Here is a 14,667-nt window from a genome sequence, read left to right on the forward strand (position 1 = left end):
ACAGCGAGAGGCTGTGTTGGAAGCTAATTATCATAAGGAAAAATTAGGAGTAACTGAGGAACAGTTAACTCTACACAAGGATGGACTTTTGAGATTGAATGGGCGGATATGGGTTCCTATTTATGGAGGACTACGAGATGTTATCCTCCAGGAAGCCCATAGTTCCAAATATTCTGTCCATCCCGGAGCAGATAAAATGTATCAGGATTTAAAGGCAAACTATTGGTGGATAGGCTTGAAAAAGTCTGTAGCCGCTTATGTAGCCAAATGCTTAACTTGTGCGCAAGTCAAGGCTGAGCATCAAAAGCCATCTGGCTTGCTACAACACCCTTAATAATTTAACATAATTTAAGCTAAATATTTCATGAAACTTTATAAAAATCAGAGTTTACAAAAACATTGGTGTTTTAAACCATACATACTAACAAATTTTTCCAAACATGTTCTAGATAGTGCATAATTCATTTAAAGACAACCCTTACTAGTCAACTAATAACTAGTTTAAAGGATTCAAAACACCATTAACAAAATTTATATGACGTGTTTAAAGTTTAGACAAGATCATATTCAGTGCGGAAGCTTCAAATTGCGTGTTCGGTTCTTGACAAAATGCTTGATCATCATCCGGGAGAGATTCATCCATACCTAGAGTCAAACACTAAAAACCGTTAGTTTTGACTTTAATAGATAATGTATAAACAAGTTTTAATAACACAAGTGGCTACCAAATATAAATTTTTGCTGGGTTCCACCGTAATTTACGGTATCACCGTAAATTACGGTGAACCTGGGAATGTCATGGTTCTGCCGTAAGACAGTAGCAAAACACCGTAACATATTGTTGTCCACCGTAAATTACGGTGGAACCGTAATTTACGGTGAGTTCTGCACATTCACCATTTAGCTATTTTTCAACTTTGGAAGCTCATAACTCTTTACTCCGTGATCCGATTCAACCAATTCTTATTGCTATGAGTCCGAAATAAGATTTCGGACTTAACCATGTAAATTTTATATTGCGGAAACCGTGATACCACTAATTGGTTCACGAATTTCCTTATTACCATTATTCGACCCACTAGTGTGTGTGCATAGCACCTCCTTTCATCTTTAAACCCGTTTTAACATATTTACCCAATTACCCGGGCTCACATACTTGGTGTTTTCACGCCAATTCCATGGCTTGAAAATTTCCTCTATGGCTATTACTTGGTTATTCGGAATTCAAGCATTCCGTTTCAAACAATCCTTTTTCCTTTAACATTATTGTTCGACCCATATCCCGGGTTCTTATACTTAGATTCACCATTACCAAATCATTAGTATGGCAAAATTTATCATTTAACAAGATGTATGACTTTCAAGTCGCAACTCTCGTGACTCCTTTAAAACCATCATTTTAACCCGTTTTGCCATTTAGTGAAAACCATCACTTCAATGACTAACCCAACTAAATACCGAGTTCTTGTTTTGACCCGTTTGATAGTCGAGTGCACTTCGGCACTTATCGACACATCAAACGCACCCTTTACACTACGACATCAAATACATTTCAAACCAAAGTAATTAAACTTAATTCAACGAGACTAAAGTCGCGTACCTTCAAAGCGCACCTTTTCCGCGGGTATCACCTCCGGCGTGTCCACTTGACGTTCCGGATTCCTTGCCTAAAGAGTCCAATTCATAAAAGATTAGAACTCTTTTTCACAAGCTTTTACGCATTTATTCATTACATATTTAAATTTGCGTTTTTAGCAATCTTTAACATTTTAATCCTCACTTAGGCGTTTTATCAAACACCTTGTGGGTCAGATTTTTATATGATCTAAACCAAGTTCATAACTTGAATTTATCACTCAAATCAACTTCAATTAGGCAATATACACATATTTTAACATCAACAATTTCAGAGATTATCTCAAAATTTCCGTTTTCACTAGAATAAGAGTCTTAATCCTAGTGTTTATCAAGTTCTACTAACTTACTAATCACCAACTATAGTGATTTTGATTCCTACAACTAACATGCAAGATTTTTAACAAGAAATCATCTAGGGTTTGTCCCTAGACCTTACTTTACTTCCAATTTCATGTTTACTACACATAATCAAGCTCTACATCCGATTTTGATCACATACATGAACTTTGAATCGAACGAAATTGACCTAATTCAACATACCTTAGGATCCTTTGACAAGGTGATCACGATTTAGTGCTTGAATTTCGATTTCTAAGTGATTTGAGGCTCCAATTTGTGGTTTTCTTGCAAACTAGGGTTTGGGTGAAGAACCCCCTGTCGCCCCTGCTTGATGATCGACCAGACACCTCTTGAAATGGGGTGTTTGGTTGATTTTTACTATTTTAGTAATTAGAGTTTTTATTTTAACATCTTTAGTCCCTCCACTCTCATCTAGTTTATATTCTTGGCCCCCTTTTAACTCATTCAAGTGTTACTACAAGATTCTTAACTAACTAGGTTATTTATCCTAGTTAGTTTATTCTTGTTTATTATGTATTTTATAATTCTAGTATATAGTTTTAAAATTTCGGGATGTTACAAGTCCACCCCCCTTAAAGAGGGTTTCGTCCCCGAAACCGAATTACGTACCGAATAGCGTAGGGTAGAGCCGTTGCATTTCTTCTTCGGACTCCCACGTAGTATCCGCACCCTTACGGTGTTCCCATTTAACCTTCACTTGGTTGATCCTTTTGTTTCTCAAACTTTTCACTTTACGATCTAGGATTGCAATTGGCCTTACCGCGTAGTTAAGGCTGTTATCCACCTCGATATCGTCGTAGTGGACACGAGCAGTTTCGTCCGCTAAACATTTACGAAGATGTGACACGTGGAATGTACTGTGTACCCCACTCAACTCTTCAGGTAGCTCGAGACGGTATGCTACCTTTCCAACCCGTTCCACGATTTCGAATGGCCCGATAAATCTTGGACTCAACTTTCCTCTTTTTCTAAATCGAATTATCCCCTTCCACGGCGATACTTTCAACATTACCTTATCGCCCACCTGAAATTCTATTGGCCTCGTTCGTTTATCCGCATAGGATTTTTGTCGATCCTGAGCTGCTTTTAAATGTGTGCGGATCAAGTCGATCTTACAATTTGTAGCTCGGATTATATATCAGTCTGAGCTAACCCCCGTGGACCAACTTCTCCCCAACAAACCGGGGTTCGGCACTTTCTACCATATAACATCTCATATGGAGCCATTTTGATATTCGCGTGATAACTGTTGTTATATGAAAATTCGACTAAGGGTAAATGGACATCCCAACTGCCCCCAAAGTCGATAATGCAAGCGCGCAACATATCTTCTAACGTTTGGATTGTTCTCTCACTCTGCCCATCCGTTTGGGGATGGTAAGCAGTGCTAATGAACAGCTTGGTTCCCATTTGCTCTTGGAAACCACGCCAAAAATCAGACGTAAACCGAGTATCTCTGTCAGACACTATGGATATCGGTACTCCGTGACGCGTCACAATCTCATTGGTGTACACTTCGGACATCTTTTCTGATGTATAAGTCTCCCGAATCGGAATGAAATGTGCACTTTTTGTCAATCGATCCACAACTACCCATATGGCGTCAAAACCACGGCTGGTTTTTGGAAGTTTAGTCAGTAGGTCCATCGTAATTTGTTCCCACTTCCAAACTGGAATGTCTAATGGTTGCAGCTTACCGTATGGTTTTTGATGCTCTGCTTTGACTTGTAAACAAGTCAAACACTTCTCCACGTACTTCACGATATCCCTTTTCATTCCGGGCCACCAATAATTTTGTTTTAAATCATTATACATCTTGGTCGCCCCCGGATGTATCGAATAACGAGATTTATGGGCTTCGTCAAGTAAAAGTGCTTTGGCTCCACATGTATTGGGAACCCAAATTCTCCCAAATCGAGTTTTTAATCCTTGGTTGCCGTCCTCCAAGTCTTTTAACTGCCCTACTATTCTTTCCTTTTTCACATTCTCTTCTTTCATTGCTTCACCTTGAGATTTTCGAATTTGGTCGAGCAATCCCGATGTCACAATTAGTTGCATCGATCGGACTCGAATAGGCGCATAATCTGTCTTTCGGCTTAACGCATCCGCTACTACATTAGCCTTCCCGGGATGGTAATGTATATCACAATCAAAATCTTTTACCGTCTCCAACCACCGCCTTTGCCTCATATTTAATTCCTTCTGATCGAAGAAATACTTTAGGCTTTTGTGGTCGGTAAAAATAGTGAACCTTACCCCGTACAGATAATGCCTCCATATTTTCAAGGCGAACACCACCGCCGCTAGCTCGAGGTCATGAGTAGGATATCTCTTTTCGTGAGTTTTCAGCTGCCTTGAGGCATAGGCTATAACCTTGCCTCGTTGCATCAGAACGCAACCAAGCCCCGAATGCGAGGCATCCGAGTAAACTATCATATCATCCGTTCCATCCGGTAATGACAATACCGGTGCTTGTGTCAATTTTTCCTTAAGCGTTTGAAACGCCTTTTCTTGGTCCTCACCCCAAATAAATTTCTCCTCCTTGCGGGTTAGTTTGGTCAGTGGCATGGCAATTTTGGAGAAGTCTTGTATGAACCTCCGATAATAACCCGCAAGCCCCAAAAAGCTTCTGATTTCCGAAGGATTTCTCGGTGGATTCCATTTCGCCACAGCTTCTATTTTCGACGGGTCTACTAATACCCCGTTTGCGTTGATGACGTGCCCAAGAAATTGCACCTCTCGCAACCAGAAGGCGCATTTTGAAAATTTTGCATACAACTTTTCCCTTCTGAGCGTCTCCAAGACTTCGTACAAATGTCTTGCGTGTTCCGCTTCGTCCTTTGAGTATATTAAAATGTCGTCAATAAAAACTATTACCGACTTATCTAACATGGACTTGCAGACCCGGTTCATGAGGTCCATGAAGGCCGCGGGCGCATTTGTTAACCCAAAGGACATCACCAGGAATTCGTAATGTCCGTATCGTGTACGGAATGCCGTCTTCGGTATATCTTCCTCCTTGACTCTCAACTGGTGGTACCCCGATCTAAGGTCGATTTTGGAGAACCATTTAGCACCTTGTAATTGATCGAATAAATCGTCAATCCTTGGAAGTGGATATCGATTTTTCACCGTGAGTTTGTTCAACTCGCGGTAATCGATGCACATACGCATACTCCCATCCTTTTTCTTAACGAACAACACCGGCGCGCCCCACGGTGACACACTCGGGCGAATAAAGCCTTTGTCGAGGAGATCTTGAATTTGAGACATTAACTCTTGCAATTCGGAGGGTGCGAGCCGATACGGTGCCTTGGCCACGGGTTTCGCGCCCGGAATCAATTCGATCCCGAACTCTATCTCCCGTTCCGGCGGTACTCCCGGTAGGTCTTCCGGGAACACATCGGCGTATTCGCGCACTACCGGCACGTCTTCAATCCTTAACGATCCTTTGTTTGGTTCATTCGCGTATATCATGAATGCTCTACATCCGTGCTTCATGAGCTTGTAAGCTTTTATCATCGAGCACATAACCGGTTTTCCTTCCTTCTCACCACGTATGATAATCGATTTCCCACTTGGAGATTTTAGTTTTATCTCCTTGCGAAAACACATGACTTTCGCATTATGTCGGGATAGCCAATCCATTCCGACCACTACTTGGAACTCTCCCATGGACATAGGAATTAAATCTATCGGGTATTCCTCATCATCTATGCTTATCTTACAATCTCGACATATATCACATACAAGGAAACTTTTGTTGTCACCTATTTCTACCTCTAAAGGCATAGGTAATTTTGTTAGTACAAAGGAAGGATGTCGAATAAGTCCATGTGAAATAAAGGACTTATTCGCACCCGTGTCAAATAACACATGAGCAGGAATTGAATTTATGGCAAATATACCTGAGACCACATCGGGTTCCGTTTTCGCCTCCACTGCCGTTAGCTGGAAAGATCTAGCTTTTGCTTTTGGTGCTTCAGTGTGCGCACCCTTGTCTTCCTTCTTTCCGGACAATTCCGGACACTCGGATTTCTTGTGACCCGGCTGATAGCATTTGTAGCATACCGAAACTTTCCCCGGGCACAATACAGCCGTGTGCCCTGTCTTCCCGCATATAGGACACGGCTTGTCCTTAAACCGGCACTCACCCTTGTGCCCTTTCCCACACACTTTACAGCTTGGCGAGCTACTTTTTCCTTCTTGCTTCTTTGACGAGTCATTCACGCGTGCCTTTTTCGTGGGACTTGGATTAACCACTTGCGTCCTTCTTTCACCCCTCTCTATTTGTTTCTTCAACTCTATCTCTCTTTCCCGAGCGGCGTTGATGATTTCGGTGAGGGTTTCGTATTTTGAGGGAGTCATGAACTCCCGATACTCCGCGCTTAGCATATTATAATAATAATACACCTTCTGCTCTTCGGTCGTCACCAATTCATCACAGAACCTTAACTTGTCAAGAAAAGTTCCCGTGATTTTATCAATGGACTCGCCCTTCTGCCTAAGCTGGATAAATTCCTCTTTGATTCGATTAATAACCGCCTTGGGACTGTGATGTTTAAGGAAGGGTACCTTAAACTCATCCCATGTCATCGCCTTCGCTTCTTCACTACCGATTTCCTTTTTCTTATTATCCCACCAATCTTTTGCTTGTCCTCTCAGTTGACCCGTGCCATACGCCACGAAGTCATTTGCGTCACAGTGGGTTCTCTCAAATACCCCTTCTATATCACTTAACCACCTTTGACACACTATCGGATCCACTTCTCCGTTGTAGAGTGGTGGTTTGCATGCCATAAATTCTTTGTACGAGCAACCCTTACGCTCTACCAATTTCTCCTTGGCTGAACTTGCATTATCCTCCAATTTCTTTATCCTTTCATCCACCACTGATAACACCGTGGTTTGGATTTTATCGATGAAACCCGACAAACTATTCTCGATTGCTTTTCCTACCTCTTCAGCAATCACTTCTCTCATTTGTTCGGTGACTCTTGGCACCGCTTCGTCATTTCCTTTATCCGTCATCTTTGAAACTGAAATGTTTACATTTAAACGTTAAACATTTCGTTTATAACATTGCTTCTTTTGTTTTGGTTTAGTCAAGTTCTCAACTTGCTTTAACTGCTTAAATTTAGTGCACCTCCCGGGTTTAAGTGTGTTAACACACTTTTCCCATGCACTTTAATTTCCTTCTCATTCATATATAAGACATAATTTTGTTAACATAATAAATTAATTCTTACCGGACGATCGATCAAGCTTGAACCGAACACTTTTGTTGACAACCTTAAGCTCTGATTACCAACTTGTAACACCCTTAATAATTTAACATAATTTAAGCTAAATATTTCATGAAACTTTATAAAAATCAGAGTTTACAAAAACATTGGTGTTTTAAACCATACATACTAACAATTTTTTCCAAACATGTTCTAGATAGTGCATAATTCATTTAAAGACAACCCTTACTAGTCAACTAATAACTAGTTTAAAGGATTCAAAACACCATTAACAAAATTTATATGACGTGTTTAAAGTTTAGACAAGATCATATTCAGTGCGGAAGCTTCAAATTGCGTGTTCGGTTCTTGACAAAATGCTTGATCATCATCCGGGAGAGATTCATCCATACCTAGAGTCAAACACTAAAAACCGTTAGTTTTGACTTTAATATATAATGTATAAACAAGTTTTAATAACACAAGTGGCTACCAAATATAAATTTTTGCTGGGTTCCACCGTAATTTACGGTATCACCGTAAATTACGGTGAACCTGGGAATGTCATGGTTCTGCCGTAAGACAGTAGCAAAACACCGTAACATATTGTTGTCCACCGTAAATTACGGTGGAACCGTAATTTACGGTGAGTTCTGCACATTCACCATTTAGCTATTTTTCAACTTTGGAAGCTCATAACTCTTTACTCCGTGATCCGATTCAACCAATTCTTATTGCTATGAGTCCGAAATAAGATTTCGGACTTAACCATGTAAATTTTATATTGCGGAAACCGTGATACCACTAATTGGTTCACGAATTTCCTTATTACCATTATTCGACCCACTAGTGTGTGTGCATAGCACCTCCTTTCATCTTTAAACCCGTTTTAACATATTTACCCAATTACCCGGGCTCACATACTTGGTGTTTTCACGCCAATTCCATGGCTTGAAAATTTCCTCTATGGCTATTACTTGGTTATTTGGAATTCAAGCATTCCGTTTCAAACAATCCTTTTTCCTTTAACATTATTGTTCGACCCATATCCCGGGTTCTTATACTTAGATTCACCATTACCAAATCATTAGTATGGCAAAATTTATCATTTAACAAGATGTATGACTTTCAAGTCGCAACTCTCGTGACTCCTTTAAAACCATCATTTTAACCCGTTTTGCCATTTAGTGAAAACCATCACTTCAATGACTAACCCAACTAAATACCGAGTTCTTGTTTTGACCCGTTTGATAGTCGAGTGCACTTCGGCACTTATCGACACATCAAACGCACCCTTTACACTACGACATCAAATACATTTCAAACCAAAGTAATTAAACTTAATTCAACGAGACTAAAGTCGCGTACCTTCAAAGCGCACCTTTTCCGCGGGTATCACCTCCGGCGTGTCCACTTGACGTTCCGGATTCCTTGCCTAAAGAGTCCAATTCATAAAAGATTAGAACTCTTTTTCACAAGCTTTTACGCATTTATTCATTACATATTTAAATTTGCGTTTTTAGCAATCTTTAACATTTTAATCCTCACTTAGGCGTTTTATCAAACACCTTGTGGGTCAGATTTTTACATGATCTAAACCAAGTTCATAACTTGAATTTATCACTCAAATCAACTTCAATTAGGCAATATACACATATTTTAACATCAACAATTTCAGAGATTATCTCAAAATTTCCGTTTTCACTAGAATAAGAGTCTTAATCCTAGTGTTTATCAAGTTCTACTAACTTACTAATCACCCACTATAGTGATTTTGATTCCTACAACTAACATGCAAGATTTTTAACAAGAAATCATCTAGGGTTTGTCCCTAGACCTTACTTTACTTCCAATTTCATGTTTACTACACATAATCAAGCTCTACATCCGATTTTGATCACATACATGAACTTTGAATCGAACGAAATTGACCTAATTCAACATACCTTAGGATCCTTTTGACAAGGTGATCACGATTTAGTGCTTGAATTTCGATTTCTAAGTGATTTGAGGCTCCAATTTGTGGTTTTCTTGCAAACTAGGGTTTGGGTGAAGAACCCCCTGTCGCCCCTGCTTGATGATCGACTAGGCACCTCTTGAAATGGGGTGTTTGGTTGATTTTTACTATTTTAGTAATTAGAGTTTTTATTTTAACATCTTTAGTCCCTCCACTCTCATCTAGTTTATATTCTTGGCCCCCTTTTAACTCATTCAAGTGTTACTACAAGATTCTTAACTAACTAGGTTATTTATCCTAGTTAGTTTATTCTTGTTTATTATGTATTTTATAATTCTAGTATATAGTTTTAAAATTTCGGGATGTTACAAAGGCTGCGCCTTTCGAGGCATTATACGGTAGGAAGTGTAGATCGCCTGTTTGTTGGGCGGAAGTGGGAGAGGTCCAATTATCAGGACCAGAGATAGTTTTCGAGACAACGGACAAGATTTTCCAGATCCGGGAACGTCTCAAAGCTGCCCGTGATAGGCAGAAAAGTTACGCTAATCCGAAATGTAAAGATTTTCACTTCGAGGTAGGTGAAAAAGTGTTATTAAAGGTATCACCCTGGAAGGGGGTGATGCGTTTCGGTAAGAAGGGTAAACTGAGCCCGCGATACATAGGACCTTTTGAGGTTATCGAACGTGTCGGGTCAGTTGCCTATAAGTTGAACTTACCGGAAGAGCTCAATGGAATTCATAATGTGTTCCACATCTGCAATCTAAAGAAGTGCTTCGCTGATGAATCATTAGTGATCCCACACACAGATGTGCATATAGATGAGAGCTTGAAATTTGTGGAGAAGCCTTTGTCGATTGAAGACCGACAGGTGAAAAAGCTCAGAAGAAAACATGTGCCGATAGTTAAGGTTAAATGGGATGCCCGGAGAGGTCCCGAATTCACGTGGGAAGTTGAATCCACGATGAAAGAGAAGTATCCCTATTTGTTTGAGTAAATCTCGGGTCGAGATTTATTTTAAGGGGGTGAGGATGTAACACCTCGAAATTTTGTGTCCAATAACGTATTGACACATGTCTTAAGTTTACACGTGGCGTTTCATATTTAATAAAGGACTAATGTTGACAAACTTTGAAAGTATATAAATTCGAGGGTTATAAATGTCAAACAAGAGTAAATATATTGTACAGTAACCCTAATGATGCTCGTACCTTCAAACGAATAAATCATGGATCGTACGGAAGCAAAACGCGGAAGAAAGTGAGAGATTACAAGCTGCGGGGGTTAACTGTGTCAACATGTTTAATTATACCTCTGAGTGACCCTTTGACGTACCCAAGGCTTTGTAACAGTAAAATACGCTCACTGGAATGTACTGTATAAATTCCGCGAAGTTCCGTTTTAAAACGAGAAAGATATGATCAAATTCATACGAGAAGGGTTAAAAGCGTCAACAATGAAAGTTAAGGCTTTTCGAATAGTTAATAAGATAACCGGGGACTTAACAGTACGGGTAAATAACACGAGGCCCTTAGTTGTAAATAATCAAGGGCCAAATCGCAAAGTTACCCCTTCAAACCCGAAAGGTCAGGTTATTAATTACCAAAGATTTCGTTACTAATTACAAGATTTTGTTAATCATTACAAAAAGATTGAAAAAGATTTAAAAACAACCTTTACGGACCGCAAGGGTCCTGCCTTACGGACCGTAAAGGGGTGAATGATTAAGCTTGTCTCCGCCACAGGCTTACGGACCGCAAGGCCTAAGCCATACGGTCCGTAAGCGATGCCCAGCGACAGAAACTTGGCTGTTGGCTGTTTAAAGCGGTAAAACATTTAAGAATGGGTTTCCCAAAGGTATAGGCGTCCCCTACTCGACCCATAGCACCTTGGGACACCTGCCATTCATCCATACTCATTTGTAGTGTGTGTTGTAATGATCTAGAGGCAAGTTGTGTACTATAAATAGGCATTCATAGTTCACTATTAGAACACACCTCAAAACACACTCTCTGATCATTTTTGAAGCTCCCAAGTGTTCTTCTCTAGTTCTAAGTCTTACATCAAGTCTCTGTAAGTATGCCAAACCTTCTATGGCTTTGTTTTTGTTTAGTTTAGCCAAAAAGTCAATCCGTCGTAACTAACGATTGACTTTGCGATAAATCACGAATGGTCCACTGAATTCTCGAATCAAAAGTAGTTATGTGTTGGTATTCATGAGGGTAATAAACCTCTGAAAGGGTTCCCCCTGATCACCACTCTAACTAGTTCAAATATCGAGTCAAACGCATGCTTAAAAAGTCAACAGAAAGCCGTTTTGCGATTTTGTACATAATCTGTAATGTATATGCTATGAAACCTGTTTGAACACTCATAAAACATGATATTAAGTATATAAACTCGTTTAAACTCGTTTGATTCGGCCATTTGATATATTGACCCGGTTCGGAGCCGAAAGTCGCAAAAGTTTGACTTTTGCTTTGACTTCAGTTCTGACCCATTTTAATACAATGTAGATATGCCTTAGGACTCTCTTAGGACCAGGTCACGTGATGGTATCACCCTCTGTGACCGGTTCGTTGTTTGTCCGAGTCTTTTACGCATTTCCGTTAATTACTTAAAAGTTGACCGTAACGCCCTTTTTAAAATAAAACGAGTATTTCGGACACGTGAAGGGACCATAACCTTGCTTACTAAATTCTAAGCATGTCCCTAAAGTTTCACGCCAATCCGAGGTCTAGAATGGGAGTTATGCTAATTAGCGCATTTATAAGAAACTTTTGTAATAAACGGCGCAATTAGCATAACGCCTACCTAAACCAAGATTTCGTCACCAAAACTTTTACCCACTGTAGTAAAATAATATTTTGGGATTTTTAAAGATTTTTAATTAATTTTAACCTGCTCATAACCTGCGGCTATGGCTACGGTTCGGTAAATACCGAATATACCCTTTTCGGCCAAAACTTGAGTTCTACAAGGTCTTTTGACCCGATTCCAGTTGCTACTGATTTTAAATAATAAATAAGATATTTTAGACTTATTAAACTGATCGGGAAACTCAGGTTTCCTGTAGAACTCAGAAATCCCTTTAAAAGTCTTTAAAATGACCGGAAAACCCCTACGGGGCGTATAATGAACTAAAACTCGTTACGGGCATTATGGAAGGTATCCTACTGATACCACAACCTCTTTAAAGTATATTGACTTAGGAAAACAGTGTAGGACTCCTACGGTTACCCGTTGCGCCTATTGCGCGCACGGTTCGGCTTATGTAACTAGTTTACATAAATTAGCCGATACGGGTCAAACCATATCATTTTGACCCCAAGATTCAGAGTGTGAATATTAAACCCGTATAAAACAAGTCTCCGAACTTGTTGGGTCAGAATCACATTCCATTCTCGGTTTTCGCCTTTCACGCGATTAAACCGTATCTATCCCTCGAAACTAACCGGTCTAGGCTACGGCTAATATAAAGACCCATTAGGATTCTAATAAGTTATTTTAAAACCTTCGTTCCAGAATAGGAGCCCCAGTAAAAGATATCTGTGATTTAACTGATTAAGGACAATACTTGCAAAGGTAAATACTTTTAACTTATTTTCCCTTATACGGGCTTGGGTTACGGTATATAAAATACCGCTTGATTGAGCATCAAATCTTCCATCGCTTAGGTGGTTAATTGAATAATTTGATCGGCTCATTTAAACAGTCTTGTTACTTAAAAGCCTTTGGGGGGTTAATGACCATGTCCCGGATATCCTTGGCATCATTTTACGAAATGGCCACGACCTCGACACCCGGGTGTAGGCGTACACCCGGTATGATGTCTATACTATTAAAAGACGTAGCCGATGGTTTACCCGCCTCGGTTTTACGCAAATGTGGTGTGTCTATTGATCTTTAACCCGGACAGGATCCGGGCTACTGAACGCATAGAAGGAACATGTAATTCGTTCACAAGATTATAATTTTAAATAATTCTCCCAAGTTATAAAAGAATTTGTGCCTCGTGCATTCAAATCAATTTTATTAAACATTTTACAAAAGTGTCGGTTGAATGTATTTACCAGTGTAAACTGACGTATTTTCCCAAAAAGATTAAGTGCAGGTACTACACGTAATCGGCTGGCAATAGCTCCTTAGCATCTTAAGAAGTCTCGCAAACTTGATGTCTTATATGTTGAACAACAAATTTTATTTTATTTTGATCCCTCCTGTGGATACTATTCAACTACTTGTGATACATTTGATATTACAGTAAATGGTTGGATAATATTTATCTTTATGCTTCCGCTGTGCATTTATATATTGTGGTTTGACTATATTGTTGCCAACTTCGTCACGGTAATCCCCCATCGGGCCCACCGGTGATACACGTAGAAATCGGGGTGTGACAATTCATAATGAATTCTTTTACTTCATCTCGATAATTACACTAAACTGTTATCTTTTTTCTCTCCTTTTTAATTAAACTATATTTTTTATACTTTTGTTGTTACTTTTTTTCTCTCCTCCACTAACAACCATTTTCAAAATTATTAAAAAATTATAGTGGTAAACAGTATCTCCTCCAATTAGTAAAAATGTTAGTTTTGTCTAATGCAATGTTAATTCCAACGTCTTCCTGAATTTTAATTATATAAGTGTAAATTACAAGACCCGTCCTTTATGTTGACACCAGATTGCAAAGTGTGTCATTGGTCTTTAAAAGTGACGAGATTCATACTTTATGTTTGCAAACCGTAACATGTTACGTCCTTTACCCCAAACTTAGTTAAATTTTAATGTTAAATCAGGGTATATTGGTATTTTTGCTAATTTATTCAAAATATCTCTAATAATTAAAACAATTTTAAAACATAAGAATACAAAAAAAATCATCTCTCTCTCTCTCATAACTCTCCATCCTTTTCTCTTTCTTAACTCTCTCTCTAACCAGGCACCACCACCACCATTAACAACCCTCTTCTTCTCATCCACCACCACCCCACAAACAACAAAACCCTAGCTACTAACTCCAATGACCAACATCCACCCAATTGTAACACCCCAACGTTACTAAGGCTCATATTATTTGTTGGCATATTTTACCTTACCATTTTTTTCCAGTCCAAAATTTTCTTTGTAACTTTAAATAAAGAAATATTTTATAAAGTAAGAAATAACAACTTTCATATTTTAACAATTTTTATTTTCTTTTACCAATTTGTGGTATAGTAAATTAAGCATTAATTATGAAATTATTTTATTCGGCATATATAAATCATTAACTTAGACAACATTTTTTATAATAATTAATTATCAATTAAATTCGTATAAAAATTATTTTCAATTACTTTAAGTAAAAATTATATTTAAAAGATACACAATAACAAAAAATACTGTTATTTATAGACAATACTATATGTAATGTAATACGTAATTTTACTCGTATGAAGAATATATATATATATATGTGTGTGTATATTTATGTATTATATATTT

At 38.7% G+C, this 14,667-nt stretch overlaps 2 long non-coding RNA genes across 2 annotated transcripts; both read right to left on the reverse strand.

The window, feature by feature from the left end:
- Positions 1 to 348: 348 nt before the first annotated feature.
- Positions 349 to 1,667, reverse strand: LOC118482205. The gene is made up of 2 exons (XR_004867707.1): positions 1,601 to 1,667; positions 349 to 645 (listed from the first exon to the last, which is right to left on the reverse strand). It is a non-coding gene; the product is annotated as an uncharacterized LOC118482205 (long non-coding RNA).
- Positions 1,668 to 7,338: 5,671 nt separating this feature from the next.
- Positions 7,339 to 9,309, reverse strand: LOC110874861. The gene is made up of 3 exons (XR_002556278.2): positions 9,170 to 9,309; positions 8,592 to 8,658; positions 7,339 to 7,636 (listed from the first exon to the last, which is right to left on the reverse strand). It is a non-coding gene; the product is annotated as an uncharacterized LOC110874861 (long non-coding RNA).
- Between the last annotated feature and the right edge of the window lie 5,358 nt (positions 9,310 to 14,667).

This window comes from Helianthus annuus, chromosome 9 (genome assembly GCF_002127325.2).
Source record: "Helianthus annuus cultivar XRQ/B chromosome 9, HanXRQr2.0-SUNRISE, whole genome shotgun sequence".
Classification (NCBI taxonomy): domain Eukaryota; kingdom Viridiplantae; phylum Streptophyta; class Magnoliopsida; order Asterales; family Asteraceae; genus Helianthus; species Helianthus annuus.